Raw genomic sequence first — 9579 nt, 5'->3', positions numbered from 1 at the left:
ATGGTTGAACCTGTGGATTCTGAATACTACGACGTTATTACCATTAAGGGCAAGTAAGATGATGACAAACCCAAGACACCATTTGTCTTAAGGGGCCCTACTCTCAATGCAATGGATAATACACCCTCGTAACATTATGCTAATGCTGTCATGCGTTCTCACACCAAGTTGGTGCTCAAAGGCCCTACGCCTCCTACTTCAGATCTTGAACAACACAAAGACAAATCCCTTGCTAGTCCATCTGGCAAAGGTGCAAAGCACACAACAAACTTGACAGCAACCAGTTATAGTGTTCTCGATCAATTGAAATGAACTAATGCTCAGATTTCCATCTTTGAGCTACTTAAAATCTTGCCTACTCATAGGCAGATTCTAGACAAAGCCCTCGCTGAGGCAAATGTTCCTCAAGATCTTGATCTTGAGCGATTTCAATCTATGGTAGGTCACCTAACCTTACCTTATCTTATGACCTTCTCTGAGGAGGATGATAACTCACTGAGTCACCCACACAATCGACCTCTACATATTGAGGTTATGATCCATCAGACACGTGTTTGTCAGGTACTCATTGATAATGGTGCTAGTCTAAATATTGTCTTTGCTGCTTTGCTTAGACAATTGAATTATTCTGAGGACTCTATTTATCCTTGATGTAAGATCACTATCAAAGCATATGACAAAGTGGAATAAAAGTCTCTAGGTCATGTGGTTTTACCCATTCATGTCAGTCCTGTAGAAAGGGATGTCACCTGTTAGGTGCTTGGCATTCCCTTGGCTTACAACATTTTGTTAGGACGGCCATGGATACATGAGATGTGCATTGTGCCATCCACATACCATCAATGCATCAAGTTCCCATTTCATGGTTCTGAAGTTACTATTCTTTCCACTACTAGCTATACCTGTAATATACTCAAAGTTGTTAAAACTTTCGTCCCTGCTAACCGTGAATCCATTGATTATCATGACAATAAGTTGAAACAAATCGAATAGTCATTCAAACTGAAAGAAACTGGTATGGGAGAGTACCACATTGAACCAGTACTATCATTAACATCTCTCCCTGAGTCTCCTCGACATTATGGGAGACCTTCAGAGGCAAAGAAGTCATTCGTGCTAACACCCTAGACCAAGTATAATGGCACTTTTGTCAAGGTTACAGTGCCCTTAGAAGATGAAAGTGAAAATAGAGCCATTGTAGCATGGCTTTATAGAGAAGAGGCTCCAATGGACCTAACAGAGCAAGCTCAAGAAATCACTTGTGAGAAATATGGGCCAGGTCTTAGGCTTATGAAGCGTTTTGGTTACAAGGGAGCTGGCCCTATTGGGTGCAATAATAATGGCCTAATTGATCCTATCAAAGCAAGAGCTCGAAGCAACCATGATATAACTGGCCTAGGATTTAAGAAGGTTTCTTTTCATTTGGGACCAAATAAATTCATACCAACACTTGAGAGTTCATCTGAAAACGAGTCACATGCTGAGTTAGATACTCAAGAGGAAGAATTTGATGATGAAGATTCCTATCCTCATCCTATTCCTTATGATCTCCCTAAATTATTTGCTGAGCCAGATGACTTTGTGCCACGTGTTAGCACTATGCATTATACTAGTGACTCTTCTGAGGACAATACTGAGCAACTCAAATATCATTCAGAAAAGGGAGAATCTAGTCAGTCATTCCATATTGAATATTTGTGTAAGAACCCAGAGGATGAAGGTGAGTATGTCCCTATCACTATTGGGGAGTTCTACAATCTCTTGTCATGTAGCACTGATTCTAAAGAATATGAGTTTAACTCTCTTTCAGAAGCGACTATTGATAAAGACATTGACCAAGTGCATGTCTATGAGAACCAAATCAAAGTGGGTGAAACATCTAGGGTTAGGTCACATGGGTCTGATCCAACTAGTGTCCTAGAGTCGTCAATTACTCACATTCGTACTCTGAGGCATTTGAACACACTTGTGGACGAGGTCGCCGTAGGTCTCAAATTGCTGGTCCAAGCACTTAATGACTATACTGTGAACGCAATTGAACCAGCCACTACTCTCTCACTCACACATCTTGAGCTTATAGACTGGAACCCTAATGCATCTAGCAAAGTCCCCACATTCTAGAATGACTATGCTCTCGCCTGTTACCTAAACACTATCGAACTTGTAACATCTTCCACCAATGAGCAGAGTATTAACATGACTGAGGCTAACATCAAATATCTCAGTCATACAATTAAAAAGAAAAAATGCAAAAGGTCTGATGGTGAAAACCATATTGTGGTAGTGTTGGAACCCAAAAAAGTAAAAACAAAAGACGTATCCACGGGTGAAAACCTCTTTGAGGCACTTGCAGATGAGATATTTGATGCACTTTCTAGTCACTTTTAGGAGAGATCATCAGTGTTGATAGAGATGATACAACCAATTAACTTGGGCACATAAGAACATCCTCATATGATACATTTGGCACAATCACTGTCACCTGAAGAGAAGGAAGAATTCATTGCATTTTTCAAAGAAAAGAAAATAAATTTTGCTTGGACATACTTTGACATGCCAGGATTGGATCCTGATCTTATCACGCATCACTTGTCCATAGCACCAAGCATCAAACCAGTTAAACAAAAGCTTCAAAAAATGCATCCTCACATTGCATTGCTTGTCAAAGCAGAATTGGAGAAACTTCTAAAAGTTAGTTTCATCCATGCAATTGATTATGCTGAATGGATATCCAATATTGTTCCAGTTTCCAAGCATGATAAGTCTATTAGGGTTTGTACAGACTTCCATGATCTTAAATTGACATGTTCTAAAGATGACTTTCCACTCCCTAATATTGATATGATTGTGGACATGACGGCTGGCTATGAATGTACTCACATATGGATGGTTTTTTTGGATACAATCAGATAAAAATTGCACCGGAAGAATAGGAGAAAATGACTTTCACATGTGCATGGGGAACCTTTTGTTGGAATGTGATGCCATTTGGTTTGAAGAACGTTGGTACTACATATCAGCGGGTTGTTACTACAATATTCCATGACATGATGCATAGAACCATGGAGGACTACGTTGATGATACCTTGGTCAAAAGTGCTAAACATAATACTCATCTACAAGATTTGGGGCCCATCCTAGATCATATGGAAAAATTCAGTCTTCAACTCAATCCTAAGAAATGCGCATTTGGTGTCACATCAGGAAAGTTGCTAGGATACATTATTTCTGTAAAAGGAATTAAGGTAGATCCTTCGGAGAAAGTACAAGCAATAATGGACATACCACCACCTCAGAACATTAGTTAGATGAGAGGACTATAGGGAAGGCTTCAATCTATTCGTAGGTTTATTTCACAATTGGCGGATAGATCACAACCCTTCACAAAGACCTTACATAAGGGTGTTAAATTAAATTGGAGCCAGGATTGTGAGAAAAGCTTAACATAGATCAAACAATATCTTGTCAATCTGCCAATCCTGATGCCTCCCATCCATGGGAAGCCTTTTCTTTTATACATCTCGACAATTGAAACGTCTATGGTAATCCTTTTGGCTCAGGAAGATGATGACAATAAAGAAAGAGCTATTTACTACTAGAGCCGAACACTGGTCTCTTATGAGAAGAACTACAACATTATTGAGAAAGCTTGCTTGGTAGTTGTCTTTGCTTCCCAGAAGTTGAGACACTACATGCTTTCCCACACTATGAGGCTCATGGCTAAGATAGACCCACTAAAGTACTTGCTTAGTAAGGCCTCTCTCATAGGAAGATTGGCTAAATGGGTTATGATACTCAGTGAGTTTGACATCCAATACATTGAGCGCAAGGCTATCAAGGGACAAGTAATTGCAGATTAGCTAGCTGATGCACCCATACAAAGTCTTCTTCCAATGAACATCAATTTCCCAAATGAGTCAATTCTAACACTCACGCACCACACATGGGTTATGTTCTTTGATGGGTCCTTCACACAACAAGGATTTGGTGCTGAATTACTCTTTATTACACCACAGAGATACTCACTGCCCAAAGCATACAAGATTATGTTTTCTTATACAAAAAGCATTATTCAATACAAGGCTTTGATCAATGGCATGAAAATTACAGCTGAATGGAGAGTGGATCAGTTAGATATCTTTGGTGACTCTCAGCTTGTCATCAACCAAGTTAATGATGTGTACTAAACAAAGGATGAGAAACTAATTCCTTACAAGCACATGGTTGATGACTTAAAGAAGTATTTTGCACACATCACCTTCCAGCAAGTTCCACGAGCAGAAAATAAAGTGGCTGATGCCATGGCCACTCTGGCCTCCCTGCTACAAATGCTTGAAAATGATCTCCGACATGAGTTATTGGTGGAAGCGTTACACTACCTAGCCTATGACATCCCTGATTCTAAGATGATCTGTTCTATTATAGGACAAGAATCATCTTGCTACCATCACATTTATTCCTACCTTCACAATCAAACCATTCCAAAAGGTCTGACCCAGAATGAGAAACGTTACCTAATCCGTAATGCTTCACATTATGTCATTATTGCTGACGATTTGTATAAGAGAGGTCTTGATGGAACACTCCTTTGGTGTTTAAAACTCGAAGAGTCCAAACATGCACTAATTGATGTTCACGAGGGCATTTGCAGATCTCATTCCAATGGCCTAACACTAGCTCGCAAACTCCTTCGTGCTAGTTACTACTGGCCCAAAATGGAGCAAGAAGCTATCAAGTATGCTAGATCCTACAAGCAGTGTTAGCTACATGAGAATCTCATCCATGCTCTAGCCAGAGAGCTGATTCCCTCTACTACAACATGGCCATTCCAACAATGGGCCTTTGACTTGGTGGGATAGATCCACCCAACCTCCTCTAATGGACATAAGTTCATTATCACAACTACAGATTATTTCACAAAGTAGGTAGAGGTAGTACCTCTCACAGTTGCTAATGGTAAAATTGTAGCACTTTTCATCACAAACTACATCATCTGTAGATATGATGTGCCATCCTTAATCATTACTGATAATGGAGGACAATTCAAGAACAAAGACCTAAAGGAATTATGCAAGAAATTCAAAATCACACAACATTGGTCTTCCATTTATTACCCCCAAGGTAATGGCCAGGCTGAGGCATCCAATAAGGCGATCCTCAAAATTCTTCATCACACAGTTAGAAAATCAAGGAGAGACTAGCATCTCCAGATCAATCCAGCCCTATGGACATATAGGACAAGCATCAGGACCCCAACAAGCATGACTCCCTTTGCTTTGGTATATGGCACAGATGTTGTGCTTCTAATAAAGGTTGAGATTCCTACTTTGAGAATCTCTATGAAGGGCCTTATCACTGATGATGACTACAGGATAGCTCGGCTTCAAGAGCTTGTGTTATTGGATGAACGTTGACAATAGGCATGTGATCATTTACGAGCATATCAACAACGAATGGGAAGAAGCTACAATCAGAGGGTCAAGCCACGTGACTTCCAGCTAGGTGATCTCATCCTAAGAGAGAACCCTAAGAATCAATAATGAGTCCAAAAAGGAAAGTTTGAACCAAACTGGCTTGGTCCTTACATCATTACTACAATATATGGATCTGGCGGCTATCAGCTTTCCACAAACGAAGGAGAAGTGCTTAAAGAACCTATCAACACTCTCCACCTGAAGCGGTTTTATAGTTGATCTAATGTCAATAAGCTCTTTGTACATATCTATGTCTTGAAAAAATATTAAAAATTAGAAAAAGTCCTGAAAAAAATTGTTACCCTGGTGAAAACCTAGTAAATAGGTGCCTTGGTAACATAAAAAAAAAATCAAAAAATTAAAAATACAAAAAAAATTCAAAAAGAAGAAAAATACCAAAAAAATTGAAAAACAAAAAAAGTGCCACTGGTGAAAACCTGGAAACAAGCATCATGGTAGCAAAAAAAGGAAAATCTTGCCAAGAAGGTGAAAACCTGGTAAACAGGCACCTCTTGTTCCCAATGCTCCATCTTGCAGCGCATCTTCTGGCTATTCTAAACAGTCACTTTCATGCTTCTACTTTACTACTTTTCTTGCTTTTTGCTCATGTATCCATGGATTGAGTCTTGTCACAGCTCGAGGGCATTCCCCTTGAGTGTCACTATTTTTGAGATTCTCCTCATAGAATCTCCTTTGTGACAGTCACCAGTGGTCCTTACTACATCTGCCTACTGTCGCTAGTGTCACTATTTTTGAGATTCTCCTCATAGAATCTCCTTCATGACAGTCACCAGTGGTCCTCACTGCGTCTGCCTATTGTCACCACTATACCTTGTTTTTGAGATTCTCCTCATAGAATCTCCTTCGCGACAATCACCATTGGTCCTCACTGCATTTGTCTACTGTTGCCACTATACCTTATTTTTGAGATTCTCCTCATAGAATCTCCTTCGCAACAGACACCAATGGTCCTCACTATGTCTGCCTACTATCGCCAATGTCACTATTTTCGAGATTCTCCTCATAGAATCTCCTTCGCGATAGTCACCAGTGGTCCTCACTACGTTTGCCTACTATCGCCACTATACCTTGTTTTCAAGATTCTCCTCATAGAATCTCTTTTGCAACAGTCACCAATTGTTTTAACTGTGTCTACCTACTATTGCTTGGGTCACGTCTCCAAATTCCTTTATGGAAGATCTCTCTTGCATTAGTGACCAGTAATTCTGGCTGTGTCCGTCTACTATCGCTTAGTCCTCTTTCAGTTCTTCATCATGAAGATTTCCTCTTTGACCTCAATCACCAGTCATTCTGACTGCATCTGCCTACTGTTGTCACCCTATTGAAGAGATTTCTTTTAAACATGTTCTGGACACTGACACTTGACATCAATCTCAAAAACATTGAACTCAAAAATGATATACTTGTTTGGATATGCTGAGCATTTTCTTTGTTTTCTTTGTTTTACTTTATCATATTTCCTTGAGCAACTCAATGATGTCGTCTTTGACTAGAGAAGTAATGACTGGGGGCATGATCTTTTCTTTGCTTTTGGTCTGTGGTTTAGTTCCAATAAGTTGATTTATTCCTATAAAAGGAGTATCCACTATAAGAGCCTCCATCTCGTATTGGATGGCCATGTGTACCTCGACTCCTTCTATACAAATATGTCAATAACATTGGTTCTTCTCCTTGTTTGTTGGAGTGAATTCTTCATGCTACAGTAAATACCGATACTCGTCCTGCTAAGTGAACATACGGGTCACTGTGAGTATATCTAGCACACTTCTGTCTCAGGTTACGAATGCAAGGGTTGTTGCGGATAGAACAAATATTGAATACTTAGCATAAGATGGATCTCTTGTGTGTTTGGTGTGCCTGTCATGCAAGCAACATTCTAGTCATCCTAGCATTTATGCTTTGATGCTTATGTTGACTTGCTATATTAAAAGGGACAAATGTTCTAGTCATTCTGGCTTCTTGTGCCTCGAATGCTTACATTTAATCCCGACAAACCTATAACATATGTTCTATTCATATTCCCATGATTGCAATGTTAGTGGGAATTTTATAACATACGAGCTTTGTTCTATATCCAGTGATGATAAATTGTCATGGCTTGGTAACTAGACCTAGGGTTGCATTTAATATAGTCTTGCATTACATACTTCACATGCATAAGCACACAATTTGGTTGTGATTACATTTCTCCCCTGTGTGATGAAGGAATGGGGGTATCTTCAAACATATCAGGTTTCTCCACAACTGCACAAGCATTTGATTCATCGATTCACGCTCCTTAATGGACTACCTATCACTGTCAGGCAAGAACATGCAACACTACATGAGATGTCAGTCCATTTCCATATGCATTGCATCCATATACTCATAATATCTACTCTACATGCTCATAATCACATCACATCACATCAAAATACATTCACATTCATATCAAAGTATAATATACATCTCATAATCATCATATTAACATCTCATGTACATCAAAGTGAAACAAACACAGACAATGACATGTACACACTGATACTCAAACTCAAAGATCTCGCACATATATCTATCAAAAAATGGGTTAGTTCAAAAATGGGCACTACTCGAGTGCTATTGATCAAGATGATACAAAATGGTGTTGGCACACCAATCAATACATAGCCAGAGATCAAAATCAAGAGCCATACACACAACATCTAACTCTATCTTGTGCTCTCGTCTCCAAGAGGAGCAAGAGCAAGAGCCACAGGCGGACAGAGGAGGTGGTTACATGTTAGGTCTAACAGGAGGTCGTGCACCTCCCGACTCTTGTGCATACTATGAAAATCATGAAACTTGGAGAGCCTCATTAGGTATCACTACCGAATATGCAGCAAAATAGTAAGCTACTCGAGTTGACTGTAATCGCACCTTATCCTATAACATTACTGACCTCTACTCAGTAGTCTTGGCACACTCTCTCCATTGATCTATCTCCCGCTGTCGTTCCACTAGCTGTGAGTCTCGAACAGCTACCTATATTTGCAGATCTCCCAACTGCTAGGAGGCCTGACGAATCCGCTCTCGGTAGCATTGTACTGTGTCCTACACCCCAGTCATAGGTTGATCTGGCATATCCTCATCCAACATCTTAGGTGCCTGTCGCTATGGTGGTGCCTTCTGCTGTGGCACCTGCTATTGTGGGGCCTGCTCCTTTGTCCTCTGCCTCTGCCACCGACCATGTCCTATCCCACTACCCCCGACACGTGGGTCTAATCCCATCTACCATGGGGGAATCTACAACTATTGTACCCAATGTCAGACCTGTGGTTGTGGCTATACCTCCTACTGCTGAGGCACCTATCTTTGTGCCTGACCTACCATCCCTAGTGGATCAGTATATTGCGAGAACGGATAGCTGATCAAATGAGCCTGATAGGCAGGCGTCATCCTTACATCTGCTACCTACGAAAGGTAATCCTACTGAATCACAGCTAGGTTGTGCATGTCTATCATGGATCGGCTTGGATCCATACGTGGAGGCCACCCCAACCCTACATCCCTCGCCAATTTGGCATAGGCACAATACTCTTGAGAAATATCCTATGGTCATCTGTATTGCTGCCACACCTATGAAATCGCAAACTGCTCTATGATCTGCATAGTCCTGCCCAACAGTGGCCGTGAGCTGAACATCTAGGGCAGCTCTCTTTGAGTGTCATCTGAATCCTCCGTCTCTCGCCAGGGCCACCATACAACGAAGACCAAATCATCAAGACATGTCCTTAAGTGCTCTGTCTTACCCAGGAAGACCTGGGTAATGTGCCCCTGATATCTACAGATATATGGCTCCATCGGCTCTCGGGCATCCTCATGAATGGGCCTACATACGAGAAGATTCTCCCATGCCCAGATCTATAACACATAACACCAGCGGCCATAGTCTTCTTCTCATGGAAGACTATCTCCTACATCTCATGGAATAGATGGGCTAGCATACACTGACCCCACCCAAAAATCTTCGATCTCTCTACCATCCGGTGTAGCATAACTCCCCATCCACACTCTAGCCCATGCTGTCCTTTGTCAGACATCAAAAAGCAACTCAAGAAGATAGCTA

This window comes from Cupressus sempervirens, chromosome 3 (assembly GCF_028749045.1).
Source record: "Cupressus sempervirens isolate cs-2001-9-10 chromosome 3, ASM2874904v1, whole genome shotgun sequence".
NCBI lineage: Eukaryota > Viridiplantae > Streptophyta > Pinopsida > Cupressales > Cupressaceae > Cupressus > Cupressus sempervirens.
The sequence above is the reverse complement of the archived record's forward strand: the minus strand, read 5'-3'. Positions refer to the sequence as shown.